Source organism: Acinonyx jubatus, chromosome B3, assembly GCF_027475565.1.
Source record: "Acinonyx jubatus isolate Ajub_Pintada_27869175 chromosome B3, VMU_Ajub_asm_v1.0, whole genome shotgun sequence".
Classification (NCBI taxonomy): Eukaryota; Metazoa; Chordata; class Mammalia; order Carnivora; family Felidae; genus Acinonyx; species Acinonyx jubatus.
The window spans coordinates 56,288,950-56,315,989 of NC_069386.1; the positions used below are offsets into that span (position 1 = coordinate 56,288,950).

General features: G+C 37.4%; 1 pseudogene; it reads left to right on the forward strand.

Annotated features, from left to right (window-relative positions):
- Positions 1-1,821: 1,821 nt before the first annotated feature.
- LOC106985713 (elongation factor 1-alpha 1-like) lies at positions 1,822-21,017 on the forward strand (annotated as a pseudogene).
- The last annotated feature ends 6,023 nt before the right edge of the window (positions 21,018-27,040 follow it).

Here is a 27,040-nt window from a genome sequence, read left to right on the forward strand (position 1 = left end):
CTCTCCCAATATAGGATAATATCTCAGGGGAACCAGCCATCCAGTTGAACTTCAGTTACACTGGATCCTTATCATCAAGGAATAAACGACAATTGGATATTTTTATCTGGCGATGGTTTTGCATTCTCTGCTTACCATGTTTATAGCAGCATCAGCAACTGAGGAATCACAGAATGCCTTATTAAACACTGCAGTGAACTACAAACATACTTCTAACTAAGGAATACTCACTTTAAAAAAGAGGCAAAGACAATGGGCTTATAAGCACATTCTTTAAAAGCATTTGGACATGTAAAATGATGGGATGGTCTATTAAAGACCCAGGCACTGTACCAGCAGCAAATTCTCTGAACTATATTCCAAACTATAATGCTAATTTTCCCATCACCAAAACAAACATATGGGTCTTGGAACCAAAGGTTGGAAGTGGGAGAATCTCCTGTTAGTATTAGACCTAGTGTTGAATGACCCACTTGAGAATGTTTGCTTCCTTTGCCCTGTAACATTGGTGTTTAGTTCTCAATCTCTAGTGATGGGATGTTTCCAGCAGCACATGGATCTCTTACCTTGGTTTGCTGCTGCAAAATGGGAAAGGAAAGGGAATGGATAGGGCCTGTAGATTGCCCCATAATTCTCTTTCCAAGTGGTAAAATGTAATGGAAGATAATAGCAAATCTGTACAGGAGTGCCATAAAGCACCCAGATCCTTCCATGATAAGAGCTTGGTCAGAGAACCCTAACCAAGAGATGTGATGGCTGAAAGCAAAGGGCACACAGAACTGTTCATAAAAGAGGGAAATCGTGACCAATTATTGCCTCTAAACCACCTTCAGAGATAAAAATCATGGCTCTTATCCATGCTTCTTTTTTTTCTTCTGTATTTTATGCAATTAAAAATGTTAACTTATTTTTGTCTTTTTTTAAATCTCCCTTCCCCCACTATCTTGTATAGCTATGGTAGGTGGTGGTGAAACTTCCAATCTAGTCCATACATTACAGCTGCACCTGTGACAGAACTAAAGGAACTTTTGGCAACACCAAAAATTGTGAATTTTACTCCTCTTGGGAAGGAAGGAAGAGTGCTTGTGGTAGTATAAGAGATTTTTGTATCATGCTAATAAAACACCTTTTTTTTTTTTAAGTTTAAGTGTTTCTACTATAACTGGTCGATGTGTTCCTAGAAACCCCACATCCTGGAAAATCGCTTATAAATGACTATAGAGCTTACCAGAAAAAGTAGATCAAGGCAAACATTTGAGGGTTGAGTTTGCTGATCTATGCAGACACAGGCAAAATATACAAAGAGGAGGCAGAATCACACAGTGAGCCCCTGTTGGGCAGAGCACATGCCCAGAATAAAACAGGAGGGAGAATGTGAATGGGCACCACGTATAATACTGTGCTCCTCCACAGCTTTCTGTGTTCACCTGTGTTCACTAGTTGTTACTTTAGGGCACAAAATATTTGTGTACTGAGAAAAATCATAAATGGACCAACACAACGTCAGTGTTATATTGACATCATTCCCTTGTCAACAAATCTTATAAGCTCATTTCTTTATAGACACACACATTATCAGAGTAGGTTGTATAAGTAAGGAAAGAAGAGTACACATTCATTTGAGGTAACCAAAAGGAGGGACTATAGTGAACATTTGTCACTGTGGCTGTCCTGTATACCAAAGCCATTCTTAAATTTGGGGAATTCCATCATAGAAGCTGAAAATGTCAGAAATTCACTTTCTGGCTTCTCTTTTACCTCGACTTGGGCACCTAACCGAGGCTCACCAGTTTACAGACCCATAGGAGTTTTTAAACCAAAATGATTGATGCAAAGAAGCAGAGGCCAGGAGAAAGTCTTCCAGGTGATGATGACAGCAATTGCAATAAGATCAGGTCACCTGGAGTGGGCATCAGGGACAGAGGTGAAAGTGGCAGCTTCCAGTGCCTGTTCCCAGATGTGTTTCCAGGGCAAGCTGCAAACAGGGTCCAATGCTTGTGCCTGCAGCATAGACACCTTCACTGCTTCTATTATGGTGTCATTTTGGACCTTGTTTCTGACTGTCTAGACTTAACTCTGATTCTTTTGCTTTCTGGGTGATTTTTTTAGCTACTGCATGTTCTTTAATGAAATTCTTTACCTGCTTAACTCAGAGAGCGTAACTTCTGTAGCTTGTAACCAAGAGCCCTGACAGTCACAGTCAACTAGACTGTGAACAACTTAAGAAGAAGGACTCTGCCTCTTATCACAGAATCCAGAATGCATAACCCTGGACCTGGAAGGCAGGAAGTGCTCAATAAATGCTGCTTGTTGTGTGAATAAATGAAGAGATGTGGTTGTGAGAAATATATTTGCCTGAAAAGTGAGATCCAAGTAATTAAAATAATAACAAATATATTAAAACTAGAACAGCATTAAGATGCTAATATGATCTTAATAGTAAATATTATAATTATTACAATGTAAAAATTATAAATGGGAGCAATAAATATTATAAATGGGACCACTGCCATTTTATTTTAGATAATCAGTTCATGTTAGACTTGTATTAAGAAAAGAACACTTGATATCTATTCAGTTGTGTTTTTTTCCCCTGCCTGGTGCTAAGATAGTTGCCCTCATTATGCTCTCAGCTGCCTACTGTTTCCTGCTGCCAACATTGGAAATTTTTACTAATTATTCAGCCTATAACCCCCATCAACTGAAGAACAGTGACTCACTCCAAATTGTATAGCAGTTAGTGCAAAATATGGATGGCATCGAAAGCCGTTAGTACTTCAACTCTGCCTCTGAGATTTCCAGAAAGGTAAAACAACTTTAAAAAAAAATACAGGAATTCATGATAATAACAGAATGAAAAGAAAGTGAAGAAATTATGTATAAATTATTGAGAGTTGATATTTACATGGAGGATATCCTTGTCTTTTAAGTGTAATGATTGATAATTAAGCAAATTTCATCCAATATATCTAATGGTTCCAGCAGCCCTTCTCAGTATTCCAATCAGAAAAACTTGGATGCATGTTAAGAGGCCAGCTTCTCAGATATGTAGCTCAGAAGAGATCAAGGTAAAAAGACAAGGTTAATAGGGAATGTGAATGGAGTTGGGCTACAGGATATATGCTGACCTGCTCTTTTGCTCTGCAGTCAACAGCAGATGCCTAGATAGCCATTGATTAGCTTTTTGTTTCACAAAAAGGAAGTTGTTATTATTGTTACTGCTTTAATCTTGACAGCAGACAAATGGGAAATTATACATATTAGCAACACACTTTTCTCTAAACCTATTTCTTTCCTTTCAAAAAAAAGGGGGTAAAAGTGATGTAAAGGAGGAAATACATATATAAATACAATATTCATTTTAGGTCTGGATTCAAAATTTGAGCATCATTTTGTTCCCATCAGCCTAGGCTGAAAGGTGCTTTCGGTAAGCAATTTCCCAGGCCTCATTCCATATGTAAATGTCTTAGACTGCTATCTATCTATGAAAAATAAAGAAACAAATGCAGGAAAAGGCCTACTGTCTCTGCAAATGGCTGACGATTTTCTACTACTCTTTTCCTTTTAAAATGTTCTCATAGAGCCAATTTCCATGCATTAACCTGGGAGAGCTATTACATTTGAACAGGTTCCATGCTGGCAAACTGCATTTTGGAATCACCAAGGGTCTCCTGATGCTTTATTATCAGCTGACTAAATTAGTCTCCTTGCCTATGGTTTTACACTTGGATGGGTAGATGCATTACCTCACACTCTTGAACTCTAGGAGTGTAATAGCCTCTGAGGAATAGCCCAGGGCTCATACTAGCAGTGAAATAGGCCTCAGGGTCCACTTATGCAGATTCTTTTACTCTGAGGATCTTCCCTGGATTTTGTTTGGTTCTTCAGATATGAAGGAATCTCAAGGAGGTGAATTAGTTTGAAATTCTTACTAGAAATCCAAGATCCCAACTCTAGCCTCTCTGTGCTTTGCTTCTAATGGTTTCCACATGCAATTGTCTTTGGAGGAACAGCTTTGGGCTACTGGAGCAGATTTGCCTGCAGGTACAGAGAATCAGAAGTCTCCAGTACTTTGTATGGCCAACACCTCCCTTTTAGAAGAAGCCAACAACCAATTATTGACTTATGTGAGAGTATGAAAGTCTAGCCTCCTGGAGACAGAACAAACCTGAAGTATAATTTGTACTTCAGAGCTCCCCATAGCATCGAACTGAGGCTTGAACCCTTATTTGGCTTTTTCCTCTTCCTTGTCCTGCTTCCCCTACTCTCCACATTCTTTTCTGAGAACACTTTTTAATACTTGTTCAGGAATCCTTGTCACAGGGCTTGCTTCTGAGGAATCTGACCCAATACACCTTATTGAGAAGTCAATACTTGCTTCTGCCTGAAGGAGAGATAGTATTGGATTTGGAAGTGAAGAGGGAGAAGTAACTCCATGTCAAGAGGGACTTGTTCTGTATCGGAATGAACAACATGAGGAAAGGACCAGACTGGAGTCAGGGACTGGCATGATGATGTGTTGGAGTCCAATGAAGGAGAATGTTACGGCTGGATTAAAATACTGTATAAGGAAAGTGAGGAGGCGTCCCTTCACTTCATCTTTACGCTCCCTATAAGAGCGAGCTTCTTAAAAACAAAATTCCCCTACCCAGAAGTCATGATTTAATTTGTTTATTTCCCTCCCAGAAAACCTGAGAGATAAAACCATAAGTATGCATGTCAAGTTTAAAGATGGGCAAAATAAATCATTTTAGGAGATAGAGAGGAGAGAATTTCTTTCTGGCCCTTAATGCAATGTGGATTGCTCTCTACAGATGCACAGAGTGGACGGGTAAAAGGGATTCCAAAGGATTTGGGTGGAGCAAAGACCGGCTCTGGTACAGTAAGACATTCCTTCCCTGCTCCAGCCAGACCAGTTTGTTCTCTAAGATTCTTTGAGAGTTACTTTTTCTGCCTCTGAGACAGTGAATCTGTGCTTCTTTCCTTTGGATGTTCCTTGGTGCCTAGACTACTACTTTGCACATAGAATGAAAACATTTTTTCCCAAATGGTGTTGGACTTGGGCAAATTAAAACTCTTTAGATTTTCATCGTGTACATACCTGAGAGTGAATGGTTAAGAAAAAAAGTGAATAAAATAACAAATAAACACAGTTATTGTTTAATCCTTAGCACGACATGCAAAGACCTTCATAATATGGCCCCAAGCTGCATTTCAAGCCTTCTGCTCTTCTCCTCCACATACATAATTGGTTAGTCCTTTTGCTGATGTCTTTGCCACATTTCCAACACACTATACTCTTTCACGCTCTCATGCTTTGTTCTGCTGCTCCTTGAAATGCCCTTGTACTTTTTCTCTGCTCAATAAACTTTGCTTATATTTCAACACCTCACTCAAATTTCACATTCTTTATAAACTTATCCTACATTTTCAGGAAGTTTATCATTTTTGCTTCTGTTTTGATCATATTTGGAATATACCTTTAATATAGTGTTTAGACTGTTACCTTTAAATGCAAAAAACAAGACCATGGGATTGTGGAGAGATATGTTTTTCATCTTTGTTTCTTCTCCTCACTGTAGTGCTTGGCATACTCCTAGCTCTCCATAAATAATCTATGGATTTTGAAATGAATTGAATAAATTTGGATTAATAAGGAAAAACCAAATTCCAAAAACTCTTGGATGATAAACCGACTTGAATTGTAGCTTAAATATAGGGTGGAACATTTTGAATTATTTGAGTAAGGGAATGAAAAACTGTTAAATGTCTGGTGAGATAATAAAACCATCACTATTTATTTGCTCTTGCCTCCAGCCTCTCCTAACACCCAACCAGACTGTGCATTGGTTTCCAGTAGCATGAGCCAAGTGAGAGAATGCACATACTGGTCACTATAATTGCGATTAGTTTAAACATTTCTTATTTTATATATTCACCAACATATTTGAGAAGAGAAGTGGTTTCCAAAGAGCCTAATGGTCAAGAACAAGGAACTTAAAATGGAGGTATTTAGATTAAAATACTGACATTACCAATTACAGCCATATAACTTTGGCAAGTTTTTTTTCATTAGTGAAATAAGGCACTGTTTCATAAGCTGTTGTAAAGAATAGTGTTCTGACTCAAAAACTGGGTATTATAAATAGTAATATTATTGAGATTTTCTCTGACTCCCTTTCATTATGGAGTTTCCCCCCAGGATGCCCCATTCAAAATGTGCCAGCATTAAGTTACTCCATAGGTGGTTAAGAGGAGAATGGAAATTCCAGATTGAGGGACCCACCATGTGGAGGCATAAGAGCATGTGACATGTTTAGGCAATGAGTATCATGGCTTCTCTCTGATCCTGTCCTCACCCATCTTCTCAAAGACTGAAGCACTGGCTAACCTAGGTTGGTACTCCTCAATCTCAATGTCTCTTTTAGATATTATGGGTTTCTGGGCCTTGTTTAGCTATAAGGACAGTCTCAAGACACTGATTAGTTTTCAACTCCCCTTCTACTTTCTGCTGCATAGACCTGGCCATAGGTCCTCAGGTTCCCTGAGGCAGCAACATCCCTGCTGAATCTCTTTGTGACTTAGGTAATATCTAGGCACTTGTGACCACCATAGGATCATATGTATTTCTTTTAAAGACTATACTCTCAGTACAGAGTCTCATCTCTTCTATTTTGAATGTTGAGTATCTACAGAAATACTGCAATACATAGAATACTACAAAACATAGAATACATAATAGTACAAAACATAGCCAGGAATTTTCAAATGTGAGAGAATCTCTTGATTCAAACCACACTCTGGTAAAGTGAGTGATAGGGGCCCCAGATTTTCCCTGGAGGTTTATCTGTTTCTCAGACTTTTTCGCATTTGGAAAGAAGGTTTAGCATTTCTTAAACTTTTACGTTCCTCTCTCCTTTTCATATATTTTCCATTAATATAAGGCTAAAGCTCTTGGTTGATGAGAAAACAGTCTTTCTCTCATTCCCGAGGCTCTCCTTTGTTTTATGCAAAATTTGTTTTTTACAAAAGCACAGCAACATGGTAGGGTGGTTTCACCTACTTCTGATCATAGAATTCACTTGTGATCATGGAGGTCCATGTCATTAATTGTTTCAACTCTTCTTCAGCATGCCCATCCTACACCACAGGGCTTGCACTTATCATTCCTAAAGAGGCCAACTTTACCTCCTACACTCCCCATCTGGGATCTCCAACTTCTCCTTGAGCAACATTGACAGTAACCCATCCTCCTCAGTTAATCACCCCTCTGGACACTCATTTCCTAATTTATCCTCTTTCTCTCTCTCTCTCTCTCTCTCTCTCTCTCTCTCTCTCTCTCGCACACACACACACACACACACACACACACACACCTGCACCTTCAAACAAAGACAAATATCAACCACAAGGACTGACCCCCTGTATCGAATATGTTTCCCATTCTATCATAAGCATAGAGCAAGACTCACAATACTTTTTTATACATACAAAAATATCTCTATACCGCTTGAAGTAATAATAAATGCATATTCAAAATCCATAGGGGTTATGGGGGTACATATGGAATAGTTGTATTATAACACATATGCAGCATTTCACTAAAAATTTAATCATTAGATATTTCTTTTTTGTTTGTTTATTTTTGAGAGAGAGAAAGAGAGCATGAGTGGGGGAGGGGCAGAGAGACAGAGGGAGACACAGAATCCAAAGCAGGCTCCAGGCTCTGACCTGTCAGTGCAGAGCCCAATGTGGGGCTTGAACTCATGAACTGTGAGATTCAGGGAGTAACAAGAGATTCAGGGAGTTTATGTCAACAAATCCCTGAGGTGGCGTTTTGTTGTTGTTGTTGTTGCTGTTGTTGTTTTTGTTTTTTTCCTTTCCTCTCAAATTCTACAACTTGTCCAAATTTCCCCAATTGATTTGGTTGTTTACACCTAGAAGTACTTCATAACATTCAATGGAAATATTCCTAAAACTGAATTTACCTTCTTCACTCAGTCAGCTCTATAACACTTCCATTTTCCTCAGTCATTCAGGCTTGAAAGCTGACAATAATCTTTGGCTCACATCTATTCTTTATCATAGCTGATCTATCACTGGTTAGTTATTCTTCCTAAATTTCTTTCAATATGAAATCCTTTCCATATTCCCAGTTCTGGGTTGTTCAAAATCCTCAACACCTTCTGCCTGAGAATTATAAACTCTATTAATGAGCCTACCATCCTCCATTGCTAATTCTTGCTACCCATCATTGACAAATAAAGCTTCCTGAAAGATCAGTTTCTTGGATGCCATTTCTCTGTTCAAAAATCTCCAGTGGTTCCCCAGTGCCTACTTGTTGAACAAGTAAGAATAACTAGTATCATTAAATTATTCTCCTATGACTCTGATTCAAACAAGCAAGAAATGGGAGCGCATGTAGTTTGGGTTTATCACAGGCACCTTGAGGTATCAATACGTTGCTAACATATTTAACTGTCTTCTAGAAGTAATTGGCCAAACAAGAAGAAAAAGAAAAAAGAGTATGGGAGGGAGAGGAAAAGGCAGAGAAAAGAGAAGAAAAGAAAGAGAAGGAAGGAAGGTGGAAGAAGAAAGAAGGGATAGAAACAATAGATGAAAAGAAACTCACCTAAGAATAATACATAATTGCTTCTTTCCAGATTGCTTCTTCCTTTCAACATCTGGATTTCTCTTTTCATGTAAGGCTATTTTCTAATTTAAAAAAAAAAAGTTTGTTCTAAGTCCAGAAAAAAAGTAAAACTCATGAAACTAAAAAAAAAAACTAAAAAACAAAAAACAAACACATGATTTGCTTTGATTTTTATGCTTTCTTAGAAGATATTAAACCAAGATAGCTCTCTCTTCCACTTTTCCAATTTAGAAAAGGGAAACAGGAAAATATCTTTGTGACTTTCTCTCATAAAAGTCAGAACATCCTGTATATTTGAACCTTACATTGCTCAGATGTGGTACTTAAAATTTTTCTTCTTTTAAGATTTTTTTTCTGCCACCTTTGCTTATGTGTTGATCAGTATGCCAAAGAGAATATTGAGACTGAGAAACAGTAGTCTATGTTTACGGTGCTTTACTGGCACAAGATATAGAAAATAAACATCTTTAAAACTGTCAAGCAAGTTTCTCAATTAATGTATGCTTTTAAGAGTGAATACTGAGACAAAACTGAGAAAATGAAATTAAGGATCAAAGTATCCTTCATCCAAAAATAATTCTGTTTTAAAGAGGAAGAAATAACAAGTAATAGCTGCTTCTAATTTTAATATTGAGCTTGGTTCTTTAAGTCACCCTGTAGAAAATCCATTGGGAAGTAGACCCTAATGTGAAGGAGTTGAGTTAAGGTCTTTTAATTAAATTTAAAGATTTTTCTACCCATGGGAAAGGGCATAATTAGCTGTTTTCTAATGCATTTGACCTGAAGATGCTTGAATCAGCAGATAATTGAATGTATTAAAAGAAGTCGCAAATTCTAATTATGAGACTTAGTTGTTGAAGTAGGAGGGAAAAAAAGTGATTCATTATTTATTCAAGAGAGTTTATACAAATGTAGAAGGGGTAGAGAAACAGGCAATTACCAAGTGTCTCAGGCCGAAGACTGTGTATCTTCACAGGGTGACTCTTAGGAGGAGAATTGAGAATCAGGCAGTTCAGGACTTGAGTCTATTTTGTTATTTCCACGCAAGATCTCAATCTGAATGCCAAATAAATCACCACTTATAGAGTGAAGGGCTCACAGTAGTAGAATGTACCAGCTGGACTGATGCCTGCATCACAGATTAACTCTGATATATTGGGCTTTGGTATGTTGCTGTGATGTTTCTGAGGGCACATGCATCCAAATCTATAGGCTAACAAGCTGTGCTCAGATGGAGTCCTACTGAATAAGCACTTGGGTCGTATGGTGCTTACAAAATTCGAGTAAGGCGTGGTCTCCTTTTCAAGGAAAACAAGTTTTATAAACTCCAAGTGGGAAATTATTTAATTATTATATTACCTAAGTATTGATTCATGTTACAGCTATGAATTTAAATATATATTTTTACACTTACTAATTTGGGTACAATTTAAACAACAGTCTATAAAATAAATACAAGCAATGAACCAATAACAGTCAAATTAACAGAAATTGATGTGATGGATAATACTGTTTTGCTAAAAATGAATCTCCGCTCAAGACACAGGTATGGCATTGACTGCAAGGACACAGGTTCTATTGAGTTTGTTATGCCTAAACTGTTGTGTGTCTTGTGGTGATTCAATTCTCCATCACTCTTCTTTATTTGAACGAATGCGAAACTGATCTTCTTTCATGCCATGAAGGTATTTGGTTTCCACTGGCATCAATCAATCATTTCAGTCAACCATTTATCTCTCTTATTAGGTCATGTATAAATACTGGACTAATACCAATCTGAATAAAACTAAAACAAACATAAATTCAGATGCTAAATATCCTGTGTAGTATGTTGCATTATTTTACTCTCTTAGCAGATCGAGAAAGTATCATTTCATTCCTCATGCATTCATGCATTCATTTATTCAACAAATAGTGCTTGCTATGTATTAGCTACTACAAATGGTGATGAGTCTGCTGCTGACAAGGATGGCAATGGTGATGATGTTGATTGGTATTGCACAATCCTTGATCAAGAAAATAAAAAACCTTAAAATTAGATGTTCAGCGATAAACCATGTATTCAAAGACCTATAATTTCAGGCTAGGTTAAAGTCGTTAGAGAAGTGCATGAATATGGTTAAGAAGTTTGAAAATAGCAAAACACATCTCACTGGAATGAGAAATATGGCTCAAAATTAAAAATAATTATAACAGCAATAACATTGATGATGATGATGCTTTACACATACTATTGTCTATCAGGTGCCAGTTACTGGTTCATCTTTACCTTACTTAATCTTCACAGCAACCTAATGAGATAGTTATTATTTTCATCATTTTATAGATAGGGTAATTGACACCCAAAAGCACACAGTGAATAGTGATAAAAGTAGGATTTTAACACAGGCAAAATAATTCTAAAATGTGTTTATATTTCTGCATAAAACTTTGTATATGAATTGGACATTTTCCATTATTAACAAATATGAACTGAGCACATACAATATATTGGATAGCCTGGGATGCCAAGTTAAGTAGTTCACACAATAATGGTGTTTAATAAATTATACACACACACACACACACACACACACACACATCATAATAGTATGATGGTTAATTATATGTGTCACATTGACTGGGTCACAGGGTGCCCAGATATTTGGTCAAACTATATTCTGAATGTTTCTGTGAGTTGAAGAACAGACCAAAAACTTGAAAGGCTTCCAGTTTACCCATAAGAATATTTGCTGAGTTCGACTGCTGAGGGGGAGTCTGGTTAGCTGTGCCAAGTTTTCTAGAGGAGTGAGTGAAATATTCTGCTATTGCATGGGGCTTGGCTTTCTTGAGAAATCCCACTGGTCCATCCCTAAAGACTTTCACCATATTGGAAGGCCCATTATGCAGAAAGCCAAAGAACTTGGATGAGAATCTCTGAAAGGCAGACCTACATTCCTGAAAGTCTTCAGGACTGACGGACATATTGGAAAGACTCCTAATACATATCCCATGAGGCACATGCCTAAAGAAGAAGATGAACAAGAATTAGACTGAGTCTTTCTAACCCTGAATCCAAGTTTTGACCCAGCTCAATTTCTTGTTGAGTTGAGATGATCTACCCCTCATCCTATCTGTGGAATACAGGAAGGGAGAAACTATCACTGGTGCAATATTACATCCCCAGATTCTCTAGGCTCTTTATAATACATAATGTCCAGCACACAAATTTTTTTAAATTACAAATGAGAAGACACTAGGAGATATCATAGAAACAGAAGAGAAATAACATCAAAACCATCATAAATAGACCCACATATGCTCTAGATATTGCAATTAACACAAAACACCTTGAAAATAGCTATGATTCATATGTTAAAAAAAATAGGACAAAGTGCACCTAATAAATGAAAGGGTCAAGAATCTCAACAAAAATTGGCACCCATAAAACTAATTGAGAGGATATTATGGAACTTAAAAATTTTTAAATATATATACCTGTGGGGCGCCTGGGTGGCTCAGTCGGTTAAGCATCCGACTTCAGCTCAGGTCACGATCTCGCGGTCCGTGAGTTCGAGCCCCGCGTCGGGCTCTGGGCTGATGGCTCAGAGCCTGGAGCCTGCTTCCGATTCTGTGTCTCCCTCTCTCTCTGCCCCTCCCCTGTTCATGCTGTGTCTCTCTCTGTCCCAAAAATAAATAAGCGTTAAAAAAAATTTTTAAATATATATACCTGAATATAACTATATTAGAGGAGTTTAACAGCAGATAGCAGCCAGCAGGATTAGTAAAATGGAAAACATTGGGCAAATAAAATAGACACATAGGAACATGGCAAAGGCACTTATAGTTGGAATCCCAGAAGGAAAAAAAAGTGAAAGAATGAGGCAGAAACAATATTTGAAGAGACAGTCAGTGGCTATTTTCTAAACCTGATAAAAGGCATCAACCCAAGGAATTCCGGTGAGGAAAGACACAATTCAAAGGAGGAAAAACACAAAGGAAATCTCATCGAGGCATATCATAGTAACAATGCAGAATATCAAGGACAAAAAGGAAGTCCTAAGAAGTGACAGGAATTAAAACAAAAATTACTTTAAAAGTAGTAACTATAAAAATGGCAACTAAATTCTCAACAGCACTGACGCGCACCAGAAACAATAGAATAACATTTCTAAGTGCTAAAAAAAAAAAAAAAAAGCTGCCAACGTAAAATTCTATATGCAATAAAAATTTGTTTCAAAAAATAAAGGTAAAAGAAAGCCATTTTCAGATGAAAATCCAAGATTATATATATATATATATATATATATATATATATATATTTTTTTTTTTTTTTTTTTTTTTTTTTTTTTTTTTTGCTAGAAGAAAGAAAAAAGAAACTAAGGGAAAATCTAAAGAGAGTTCTTCAAATAGAAAATCATTCCAGTTAAAATCTTGACAAGGTAAAAGACAAAGAAAAATATTATCAGCTCATTCTAAAGGAAAGTTAACTATATAAAATTACAATGTCTTTTTCAGTTAAAACACAGGTAAAACTAAAATGCTAAATAAAAATTACTTAAAAGGCAAGAGAGAATAAATTGAGCTTAAAGGTCTTAAGGTTCAAGCAGTATCAGGATTGGGATAAAAGTAATAATTTGTTTTAGACTTTAATAAATCAAGAATGAATTATTACGTCTTGAATATCTACCAGTATGATATAAAACTAGTTTGTGATTAGCAGTTAAAATGCTGATACCAACTATTTCATAATTTTAATATGACTGACAAAATATGAATGGTAATAGGTATAACAGGGCCCAGTCAGATGTCTGTTGGGCCTTAGATTATCAATTATATATTCAATTGTAGCTGAAAAGAATAAAATTTAAAGAATTAAGGAAATTGCAGTATATATCATTGGAAATTATCTCTAAACCATAAGTTGTAATGAGATATTATGATGTTTTTAGCAATCTAGGAACAAAAGTACATCTCCTTTCAACATAAAGATAACTTTCAATACTCAACTTGCATATGCACATTGAAGGATTCATAAAGAAAGCAGAGTACTTCTGGTAGCCAGGATCCCAAATATATAATGAAAATAATAAATATAAAATTTCATGAAAGGCAGTATGCCATGATACAATTATCAGGGAAATCTGCAAGAACAGGTGGAATCTAAAGTAGGCCCTCGAATATGAAAAATACATTTCATTTCTTGACAAATATGTGCTATGGAGAAGAGAACAAATGCATCTCCTAAATCTCTGGCTAGAAATGGAAAATGACATCTAATACTAATAATAAAGATCTAAATTTGAATATTTAACTACCTTGCTCACAGCAATATTAGTTTTTGAGAATGGAGAACTGGAAAGGATGAATGACGTGACTGAAGCTAATCTTGTTTGAAAAAGACACCTTCTTAAAGTTTCCTCTCACTTTATATTTTGCCACAAGTAGGGGATACAAGTTGGGCAATCTACATGGATCCTTTCTCCTGAGAAGCAAGAACATGAGAGAATTGAATACCAATTTGCCCAGTTAAATGATTAAAAGAGTGAAAAAAGAAACCATGAAGAAGTCCTCAGGTATCAGAGCTGTCTTCATAAGATGGCTTTTTATTCTAATAAAATGTTGAGGGTTAATTATCGTACCTGACCTCCAAGATAAAACTAGAATTATTTTAAACAGTGATTATTAATGTTGATGATGAGTAAGAAGGCATACAATTGTACTTAGGTGTCTTTATTTCATCCAGTCTTGTCCTTAAAGCACCATCACTATTCATTATAGATTGGTTCATGGTTCTAATATGTTGCTTCAACATGCAATTTTTTGTTGTGCAGTATAACCTTGGATTGCGAGTAACTTGTTCTGCAAGTGTTCCACAAGGCTAACAAACATTTCTAATAAATTTTAACTTGATAAATGAGCACTGTCTTGCAATACAAGTAGTACATGACACTGAATGTCACATGATCACAACTGAGCCAATGGTTCTTGAAATTTGCTTTGGTATACAAGTGTTTTGGATTACAAGCATGTTTCCATAAGGAATTAGGCTCATAAACCATGGTTTTACTGTATTTATAAAAATGGTAAATTAGAGGAAGCACGTGTTCTTACACCAGTCTCAGTTAACCATGGCTGTAACCAGAGTCATTCATTTGAACCATGAATTTATTGTAGAAGTATCACTGTGCAATTGTTGACAATTTCTCTAGATTGCATAAATAGTTTGTGGAGAGAAAAATGATTATATCTGTTTGCTTGGAAAACCCCAAACTATGAGGAAATATCCATTGTCCTTAATAATACAGTGCCAATGCTATGGCTGGATGTACAGCATGATAATATAAGTAATAGGTGACTATCCAAGGCTGCCGTGCCTTATAGGACCGGGGAAATAAATCTAGAGGTAAGATGTATGTTGCTCAGTCATATCCTCTAGGGAACATATAACAACTCCAGCATAATTATGCAGCGAGACTTGGAGTGGCAGCTATGGAATAACTAGCACTTCCATTTTCAACATTTGGCTATCTTTAAACTCAACTTTCTCTTGCACCAAATGTCTGAGAGTCTCTACAAAAAATGTTTAGCATATTTTCAACACAGTAACTTTACAAATACTTGATAATTTTAACTAAATTATAAACTTCAGATATACTTTGTAATTCCATGAAAACAGTGTTGCTCCTGAAACAAATCCTCCGTGGCTCTGAATCCCTAATTATATCTGGTTTTGTTTTAGATCTCAACTACATTTTTAAAAAACACTTTCATCATGTTTGAAGTGAAATAATTAATGAAATTTACACAAACAGTATTCTCTGAGGCATTGCTAACCAATCACCAAGGACAGCATACGAAATGTTTCTTAGAAGTGGCATGACAGCACATCATTCTAAATTTGGTTACTCCCAGAGAGTCTAAAGGAACATTATCAAAAGATATGGCTCAATGATTATGTAGCCTCAAGTAACTGAATAATTAAGTTATGATTTAACCCAATAATATCATTGTCCTAATTTGCTATATATTGTGCAACTTTCCTTCCTACATGGAAGATATAAGGTGCATGAAACAAATCTGAAACAGTCTTCTCTAGAGCATACCATCCCAGACCACACACCCGGAAGTCCAATTCCACCCAAATTCAGCACTTATTCTAAAAAGGTGAATCCTATATGCTGACATCCCTCATTAAAAATAGTCCTATAACTAAAGATCAATAAGCACATATGACAAATTACAAGATAGCCAAATAGTAATGCAGAGGTCAAATTATTAGAGTAAGTTATGGATATTTTAATATCAATACTCTTAGTTTTTTGCTAGCCCTTGCACATTATTAAATGATTATTTTATGGCCACCATGCTAACCCTAAATGTCCTGAAAAGTCTTTAAGAACTGGCACTTAGAACTCAATCAGTGCTACCTGCAGTATCAGACAAACATAATGTTACCAGAGAAACGGTGTTCAAATATCAGGGGAAGCAACAGCAAAACTAAGTTTATATTGAGCCAATGGGCAGCTTCAATAGGGCTGAGATGTTGCTCCTACCCAAGCCCAAGATTGTCCCTAAAGTCTACCTGGGAGAGAATTAAGGAGACCCCATTGCCAAAGCTACAGAAATACACCCGAGGGGAGTTAGGCAGTTGCAAGAACCAAGTCAATCAATTCTTCCCACTTTCAACTGATCCTATCCTCACCCCTTAGCCAGATGCCCTTCATAGTGCTCAATCTTTAGGTGAGGGTAGCAAGAAGTTATAACTGCATGACAGAAATAAAATTATTAATTATGAATTAAAATTTACAGCCTCACCTTCCTCCTTTCCTCCAATTAGGAAAAATCCTGGCATTGCCTATTTGGCATTTCCGTCTTCTCTGATTTTAATCACAGAGGGGAAGAAATATATTAAGAAGAATGTTAAGAATGTGAGTAATGGAGGGGAGCCTGGGTGGCTCACTCAATTAAGCACCTAACTTCAGCTCAGGTCATGATCTCACAGTTTGTGGGTTCGAGGCCCACACTGGGCTGTGTGCTGACACCTCAGAGCCTAGAGCCTGCTTCAGATTCTGTGTCTCCCTCTCTCTCTGTCCCTCCCCCATTCACAGTCTGACTCTTTCTTTCTCAAAAATAAATAAACATTAAAAAAAATTTTTTTAAGAATATAAGTAATGGAAAAAGAGGTTTTGGAGAGGTTGGGCATGTTTGAGAGGTAGAGAAGAAAATAAGGAATAGGGTATGGAAACAAGCAGCACTAGGGGTAAAGGATTGGATGTTCTTTCAAGTTCTGCAAGAAAGGAAGCAAGAAGTGACCACTGGAACTGTATGAAATTACTTTTGGTCACTTGACTGTGCTTTCTTGATTGTGACACCTCACCAGGACTGGAATTTTCAGGCATAGCCCAAAGCATTAGTGAAACAATGGGTGAGAAAGATAGGAGCAGGGCCTGATCAACAATCACAGGATTGGGTGGAGCCTATGAGACCTACTGAGGAGGAATAGATTAGATGGGGAATAGAACAAATATAATCAAAGACAAATCCAAGATTATGACCAGTATTCAGAAATTGTTCAGTTTTACATTTGGAGTGGGACAATAATTATACAAAAGTTTTCTACATTGTCCCCTTTTATACATCACTGAGATCATGGTATACCTTAAAATGAATACATAGCTTAATGTAGCTTTTTCTTTGTAAAGCTATTATTGAGCCAATGGTGAATCATAATCTACTCTCAGCTCCATGAATATAAGAGAACTGTCTATTTTTATCATTATCATTATATTATTATTAGCTATCCAGCACAAACTATTGTACACTATTGTGTACAAAGCTGTAACATAATAAGTGCTCAGTAAGTATTTATTGAATAATCAGTAGTGTCTCAGAGTTGAAGAAAAAGATCAATGGAAAAAACACAGCTTATTTTTTTCCTAGAAATTTTTACTTTTAATGTGTGCCACATGGGGTAAATCTGTTATAAAGGTTACTGCATTTAATTGTGCATTATATATATTATTATGTTAATTTCACAGGTAAGGAGACTGAGTCTCAGAGAGGTTAAAAAATTTGGTGAAAGTTCCAAATTAGGAAAGAGATGGAGCTGCTTTCGAACCCAGGTCTAAGGACTCAAGAGCACAAAGTCTTAGCATTATACTATGTTGTTTCAAAACAAGAATTCAGTAGACCAAATTGAATGAAAATTTGGAGGAAAGAAACAGAAGCAGAATCCAAGAACAGGGTCTGAGTGGAAGGGTTATAGATGGAGTCCTAGAGCAATGAGAAAACATGAGATCATATCAGGGGCTGTCCCTGCCCTGAGTTAAAGACCAAATGAAATGGGCCTGTGACTACTAAGAAAATCTTCATTGTCATCACCATTCTTTTATCCATGTAATACTCGATCCTAGATTCCTCACGAAGAATGCACAATACCCCTGCCCCAATTTTCAGATCTGTGTAACCCAGCAACTTGAACATATCACATAGTATAATTTAAGGCATTAATTTTCCAAATGGTGCTTTATTGATTCAATGACCAAAATAAGTTTCCAAAAGTGCTTAACACACTCCATGGGAATAATTTGTTATACTGGAATAAAGTAGACCTTTCTAAATCAGCGTGACTTACAGACATACATACTTTGCATTTATATTACATGAGTCAAAAATGTCACATTACAGTTCACAGATGCTATTTACATAAACAAAGGGAACTGATGCCAATCAACTCCTGCTAATGTACAATAAGCACAGAATAGCAAGAGGACAATGGCCTATATTCAGTAGCCCCCAAGCCAGTTGTAAAGAGGCACCAACTAAAGTGATAGGAAGTGATATCACTTCCTGTCTGCACACGGTTCTGTTGTGCAGTCTCATCCATTTCCTGGGACCTCTCCTTGTAAACTATGAGCCTTCTTTCTCCTGGCTACAATGCATCCTACACTTGATAACAAATTGCAGCTGTCCACTAGTTTATTACATCTTCTCAAAGACCAAAACAAATCCATACTTGTGTAAATGTGCCTTTTTCTTGGTAGAAGTTGAAATTGGTTACACATAGTTAATCATACCATAGTGTCACCTCTACAGTCAGAAACTGTCATTAAGTATCTCCTTAGTCTGCTCCAAACTCAATAATCCCAATGAGTTCAGTGTTTCTCAATCAACCGTCTAATCATTTTCATTTTTATTCTCATTTCCTCTGGACCCTATCCAAATTCTCTGTATCTCAGATAAATAATAGGAGTGAAATTAATCTCACCACAATAGCAGTTAAGACTAAAACCACATGAACTATATTGGGAGAACCACACTTCTTTTTTCAATGCTTGCCTTTTAGAGCTTGATTTGAAATAGTGAGCACATGTTATTAACTTCGTCACCTCATAATCTAAGGCCTTATCAAACTATGTTTAAAGAATCTGACTTAATAACACCAGCTCATATTCAAGTTCTACTAACTGCCCCAAAACAGTGTTCCGGATTTTTTTCCTGAGTGAATTATACTGAACATTATCAATTAAAATATTAGGCTTAATAATCTATCCAATTGCTAATGAAATTTTAATTTTAATTACTATCTATAGGATCCTAGTCTAAGTTGTACTGTCCACATTGAAGTATGTGTGTGTGTATAAGAAAAAATTTCTAAGACTAGCCAATCATAGAGTCATGAAATCTTAGAGGCAGAAGAACATTGTGTTAGATTCTGTTCCTCCAGAGGCACCAGACTAGTTAAACCTTGATTTCCAGAAAAGGACAAGTAGATTCTGTGGTCTTATAGTATACATTCCATCTCATCTTCAAGAATGTGGATTCTAATGAGCTTGACGTCGATACTATAATGAGGAAATAATAAAAAATACAGTCAAAGATTATTCCAAAGATGCATCAAAGATATTCATCATGGAATTGAAGACAGAGGAAATAATTATGAATTATAAATTATAATTATGTAATTATAAATTATAAATTCCCTAAATAAAATTGCCAAAACTAAGTGTATGATTAAATGCTTCTACTGGAACCAGCCATTTTTAACTTAATTAACAGAGGGAAATAAATCCTCCATATATAATTTTAGTGTAGTTTTTTCTGCCATGAGTTTGCTGCTAGAACACAGGGGCCATGAAAACTACTGCTAAATCTAAGCCAAATAGGGAAAGAAAAAACTCATATTAACATCAGCATCATTAGACATGTGATCCAGGCAAGTCCATGACTACTGGCCATCTGATCTACAAATGTGGGGAGACTGACAAAAAGAACATTGAAGAATTTGAGAAGGAGGCTGCTGACATGGGAGAGGGCTCCTTCAAGCATGCCTGGGTCTTGGATAAACTGAAAGCTGAGTGTGAGCAAGGGATCACCATTGATATCTCCATGTGGAAATTTGAGACAGTATTATGTTTCCATCATTGATGCCTCAGGATATAGGGACTTTATCAAAAACATGATTAGAGGCACATCTCAGGCTGTGCCTAAAATTTTCAGGCCCGATTGCTGCTGCTGGTATTGGTGAACTTGAAGCAAGTATATACAAAAATGGGCAGGCCTGTAAGCATGCCCTTCTGGCTTACACACTAGCTATGAAACAACTAATTGTTGGTGTTAACAAAATGGATTCCACTGAACCACCCTTCGGCCAGAGAGGTATGGAGGAAATCATTAAGGAAGTCAGTATGTACATTAAGAAAACTGGTTGCAACCCGGACCCGGCAGCATTTGTGTCCATTTCTGGTTGGTATGGTGACAACATGCTGAAACCAAGTACAAACATGCCTTGGTTCAAGGGATGAAAAGTCATCAGTAAGATGGCATTGCCTGTGGGACAATAGTGCTTGAAGCTCTGGATTGCATTCTGCCACCAAGTCATCCAGCTGACAAGCCTTGGGTTTGTTCTAGGATGTCCACCAAATTGGTGGTGTTGATACTATCCCTGTGAGACTGTGTTTTCAAACATGGCATTGTGGTCATTTTTGTTACCATCAGTGTTACAACTGAAGAAAAGTCTGTTGAAATGTTCCATGAAGGTGGAGTGAAGCTCTTCTTCAGGACTGTGTGGACTTCGATGTCAAGAATGTGTCTGTCAAAGGTGCTCATCATTGCAATTTGGATGGTGATAGCAAAAATGACCCACCAATGAACTAGCCGGTTTCACTGCTCAGGTGATTACCTTGAACCACCCACACCAAATCAGTGCTAGCAACGAACCTGTGCTGGAGTGTTGGTCACGCAGCTCACATTGCTTGCAAAGTTTACTGAGCTGAAGAAGATTGATCACCATTCTGGTAAGAAGCTGGAAGATGGCCTCAGATTTTTGAAATCTGGTGACGCTGTCATGATTGATACACTTCTTGGAAAGCTTGTATGTTGAGAGCTTCTCTATCTCCTCTGGGTCATTTGGCTGATTTTTTTAAGTGTTTATGTAATTTTGAGAGACAGAGACAGAGCACAAGCCAGGGAGGGATAGAGAGAGAGAAGGATATGTAGAATCCAAAGCAGGCTCCAGGCTTTGAGCTGTCAGCACAGAGCCTGACACGGGGCTCAAACCCATGAACCACGAGATCATAACCGAAGCCGAAGTCAGACACTTAACCAACTGAGCTACCCAGGTGCCCCTAGGTAATTGTTTTTTCCAACAGACCGTTGCTGTGGGTGTGTCATCAAATCAGTGGACAAGAAGGTTGTTGGGGCAGGTAAGATACCCAAGTCTTCTGATAAAAAACTCAGTAGGCTAAATGAATATTATCCCCAATACTTGCCACCCAGTCTTAATCAGTGGTGGAAGGTCTAGAGCTGCTTGTCTCCATTGGCCAATTAAGTTTAATGGTAAAGTCTGGTTAATGATTATAATGCAATGTAAAACTTTCAGGGAGAAAAGAGGATGTTTTGTGGATCATTTGTTGTTGTTGTTCTTGTTCTTGTTCTTGTTCTTGTTTTCCTGTGGCAAATTTACATTACTAGTTTTTAAAATCAGTACTTTTTAATGGAAACAATTCGACCAAAAAAATCTGTCACAGAATTTTAAGACCTATTAAAATAAAGCTGACTGAGAAAAAATTCTGGGTAAAAAGTAGAATACAAACTATAGATAAAAGATCAGTCCCCCAAATCAAAAGAAAATGAAGATAAGTAGATACTGTATAAATATATACACATATAGAAATGTAGAAAAATGATTGAAGGTCATTGATAGCAGTAATTATCTCTTGATAGTTAAAGGTGATTTTTGTTTCTTTTTCCTAAATTTCCCTGTTTTCATACGTGTGTGTGTGTGTGTGTGTGTGTGGTCTTTTTACTTTTTATTTTATTTGTTTGTTTTTTAATTTATTTTTTGAGTATAGTTGACACACAATGTTACATAAATTTCAGGTGTATAATTTAGTGATTTGACAAATTTATGTATTATGCTATGTTCAGCACAAGTGTGGCTACTGGCTGTCCTGTTACATCACTATTACAAAATTATTGACTTTATTATTTATGCTGTGCCTTTTATTCCCATGACATTCATTCCATAACTGGAAGCCTGTATCTTCCATGCCCCTTCACCGATTTGGCCCAACCCTAACCCTTTCCCTTCTGGCAATCATCGGTTTGTTCTCTGTGTTTATAGGTCTGATTCTGCTTTTTGTTTGTTTATTCATTTGTTGTTGTTTTTTAAATTCCACTGCCTCTGAATTACTTCTCTAATTTGAAATTAAACTACTTTTATTCTAAAATTTTGTAAATACACAAAATTAATCATTAGTCTTCTTTTTGCATTCCTTAGCCTGATTGCTCAAAAACCAAGGCATTTAATTTCATAGCTAATCTGAATCACTAACTAAAAACACATAACAAAAGCACCCTCCACTCCCACAATTGTTATTTCTCCATGGGTGACATCAAGCTAATATCTGAACCACAAAAAGATCTATAGAAATCTTGGAAATATGAGGAAGGTGAGTTGGTTCAGGGATGGAAGAGTCTAGACCTAAGACAGAAAGTCCAAGGAAACTTCTGCACAATTCTAATTTGGTTAAAATAAAGGGTACATAAAAATCACGGGGATTACAGTGGAGAAACCTTAAAAACACTATCCAAGCCAGTTGATAAAGATTAACATAATAGTAATAAGTCATGTTGAGGGGTGCCTGGGTGGCTCAGTCAGTTAAGCATCTGGACTCTTAGTTTCAGCTCAGGTCATGATCTCATGGTTCATGAGTTCGAGCCCCACATCAGACTCTGCTGACAGCACAGAGTCTGCTTGGGATTCTCTCTCTTTTTTTCTGCCCCTTCCCCACTCACTCTCAATCTCTCTCAAAATAAATAAATAAATGACTTTTTAAAATAGTAATAAGTGATGTTGATAGAATATAATCTTGATATAATGTGATGAAAGTGGTACCATATGTCTTGGTCTTCTTCCCCCAAACCCGTAACCTCAGTCTAATTATGAGGAAAATGTCATACAAATCCCAGCTGAGGGACATTCTTCAAAATACCTGACTAGTACTCCTCAAAACCTTCAAACCCATCAAAAACAAGACAAGGCAACATGATAGCTACATGTAATGTTGTATTCTGTATGGGATCCTAGAACGCTAAAAAAGGATAGTAAGTAAGTAAATAAGTAAATAAAAATAAATGAATAAGAAATTTGAATATACATGGAATTTAGTCAATAATGTATCGATGTTGGTTCATTAGCTATTTCATAGGTACCATAATGTAAGATGTTTATAGTAGAGAAAACTGGGAGTGGGATATATCTGAAATCTCTATACTATATTTATGACTTTTATGTAAATCTAAATCTATTCTAAAATGGGAAGTTGATTTAAAAACTATACACACATACAAAGGAAACTTGTATGTATAATGTATCCCCACAGTGCCAACATCATTGACACCCTTTCCCAAATATGAGCTCTTGAAACAAGGATATTGGTTACAACTACTTAAACCATGTTTTTTATCCAATGTCCATGAAATTGAAAGAGAAGGAGACCCAAGGTCTGGGGCCCAGCTGACTGAACAGTAAGAAAACAAAAGTTTATGTTAAGATGCCCTTTCCCACTCCCAGCAATCACTGAAGAATTTAATCTTATTTTGAGAGAAAGACTCATGGTAGTGGGATGAAACTGAAAAAGAGAAAGAAAAATGAACACAGGATAGCAGCCAAAGCACTAACGACAGCATACAGAAATCTCATAGAACCTATAGGCATCTTCAATTATGAAATTACCTAAAAACATCTTTGCTTGAAGCTTGAAAGTCAAAACTGGGAGGACATATCAAAGAAGATGATACAGAAGACCTATATTTTGAAGGTTGTTCCGAGAATTAGATGAGAAAAATACATGTGAACACCCTTTGAAAATCACCACACAAATAGCAGTTCTTAAATTTCCTCAGGTGTGGAGCACCTGAAAGTCATAGTGCTCCTTGGAGATCACGATGAATACTAATGTGTTGAATTGCATTAAAGGAACCATTTTAATGGCAGAAACTATAACAATGTAATGCAGAATGAGGTCACAGCTATAAGTACATGCAACACACGCACACACACACACACACACACACACACACACACACACAAACTGTTAGACTCAGCTTCATTGTTCCTTAACGATTTCTTGCACTCATATTCATTTGGTATGTTGTTCTTTCTTTTTCCTCCATCTACTGGTTAATTGTATGTCTTCCATGCTGAACTATAAGCCAGCACATATGTCTTGTGAATTATTGTATATCATAGAGTTTGGCACATAATAGACACTCATTTATTCAAATATTTCTGGAGCACTTGCTGGAAGTTGTGAAATACAGTTAAAGACCAAGATTGCTGTTCTTGTGGTACTGACATGCTAATGCTAACAGGTTAGATGCTAGGAGGTGAGAAATGTGATGGGGAAAAGTAGAGCAGGGTAAGAGGGGATGGGAGTTGGAAAGGGAAACAGCAGTATTAAGCAGGTTGGTTGCACTGAGTAGATGAGCTGTGAGCAAAAACTTGAATGAAGTAATGGTTGCAGCCAAGCAGATAGTTGGTGGCAAAGCATCCAAGGCAGAAAAACGGGCATGGCTTCCAGGCCCGTCTACCTGGCATATTCAAAAAGCAGCGAGAAGGCCAGAGGGCGTGGAGCAGTGTGAATTAGAGGAAGAGGGGTAGGCAAAGTCAGGAGGGGCCCAGCCACGTGGGGCCTCATAGGACATTATAGAGACTTGGGCTTTACCCTGCAGTGAAATGGGGAACCACTGCCGAGTTTTTAACAAGAGCCACATCATCTGACCTACATTTTCAAAGGCTCACTCTGGCTGCTGTGTGGTGAATAGACTACACAGCAGCAAAGACAGAAGCAAACAGACCTATTAGGAGGTGATTACCATGATCTTTGGTGGCTCAGACCACAGTAGTAGGTGTGGCCATGAGGAAAATCAATTGAATGCTGGATATATCAAAGTAGAATCAATAGGATTTCATAATGGAGTCAACAAATAATTGAAATAGAAAAATACTGCCTGATATTCATTAAGGCAAATATCATCAAGTGCCAAAGTCTTAATGAACATTTATGGACAAAAAAGCTTAAAATAAAATAAAACCATATCTGCTATATTAACATTATGAGCATTACATTTCTATTATTTTGACAGTGACTAATTATTATAAGTCTTTAGCCTTAGAATATTAGCACCCAGCTTGCAGACTCCAAGAGCTTTTTAGGTACAGAGTTAGAGAGCCACTAAGCTGCACACAAGTGAGGACTGGTGATGTTGATAGTGCACTTCCTTTTCCCGGGTGCGGTGAGAGGTATCTGATCTGTTAAAAAGAATGTCGTCATCTGATTTCAACCTGATGTTGGGGAGTGCATCTGGAGCCAGGCAGGTGGAAAGGCTCAGTGCTGAATCCTGGATCTGGCTCTCCTTACCAATCGATACCACTTTCTGGTGCTCATTATTTTCATAAAGATATTAGCAAAGCAACAGTAAAAATTAAAGTGCTCCATAATCCTCAGCACCCACCATTAATTTCTGAAATATTATAGCACGTTAGCCTTTACTGTTACTTTACAAAAGCACTTACTGAAAGGCAGGGGAAGCAAAAAAAAAAAAAAAAAATCTGCTGCTGGTAGTCAAGGGGTAGGTGATTGCCTCTTTGCAGATTGTGTCAATCCCTTTACCAAAGCAATAGGGGGCACAGAGATCTTTTGGGTCTCCCTTTTTCTGAACGTGGCAAAAAACTGGTGGATATCTTCTAGAGTATGCGAGGGACAGAAGGACAGAACATGTCCCTCCAAAGATCAAGAAATGGGTAAGATGTGCCTCTTGTGATGTCTTTCTTCTCTCTGCCTTCACTAGCCTCCCAGGGATCCAAGCCTACTCGCAGAAAATTAACTGAGATTCGTTGTACACATTTCTTGTGCCCTCTGTTGAGGGAGTGCCCATTATAGGCTTCTGTTGTAGAATGGTACTTTGCCCACCTCTCAGCTATCAGGTGGGGGGCATTATTTTACTTATTATTCGGGAGATACAGGAAGATACAGGAGATACAGGAAGCGTACTTCCTCAGGAGAGAGGGGGAGCCTTTTGGCATCTGGGGGTCTGTCCGTTTTCCCCCCAAGTCAGCTACCTAACGGCAGCAGCCGCCTCCTCTAATTCCGTGCCTGATTCCAGGTCATGCTGAGAATGTAAGGCCCCGATTTTTCTCCTCACAAAATTGTATCGCTCTATGTAAACTCTTCCTCACAGGGCCTTTCTGGAGACAAACGAAATAATGTCATCTGTTCAATACAAGCCTGTCCCCCCCCACAACTCAATGAAAGATGCTGTGTGTTATGGACCAAGCCTTCTCTTCAGCTGAATTCGGAAACCGCAGCTCACAGCGCTTCCTATGTTTATTCACGGTGCTATCACATGGGAAAGTAGAGGCCTGGGCATTGGCATTTCTCCTGTGGCTCCCCTCTCCTGGCCAAGAAACGCATGAAGAAGGGTCTTCACTGGCCCCGAGCCCCTGATAGGATTCCATTCATGCCCACCCCTCACTGACAGAGAAAGCCCCGCGCAAGAAGGCTCGGCTCTCATAAAGAGTTCTGCCAGATTCAGGAAGACGCGGCTTTTTGTTCGGCACCATAGGACCCTGTGTGACACTCCACGGCCTGGGCTAGGGACTGTCACAGCAGCCTTTCACAATTCAAAGAGGAAAGGAAAATAGCCTGCCTTTGAGCGTCAGAGATGTGGGAGAGGCAGGAATCAAATCATGAATAAATAAATAAAAACACCAACAGCTGTGATATTTAAAACAGACAATCACTGTAACAGCAAATGACAGCCCTGCAGCCTGCAGAATCTGCTAATAAACTGTCTGCTGCGACTGTTATTAAAGATAAACTTATGAGCCATGATTATTCA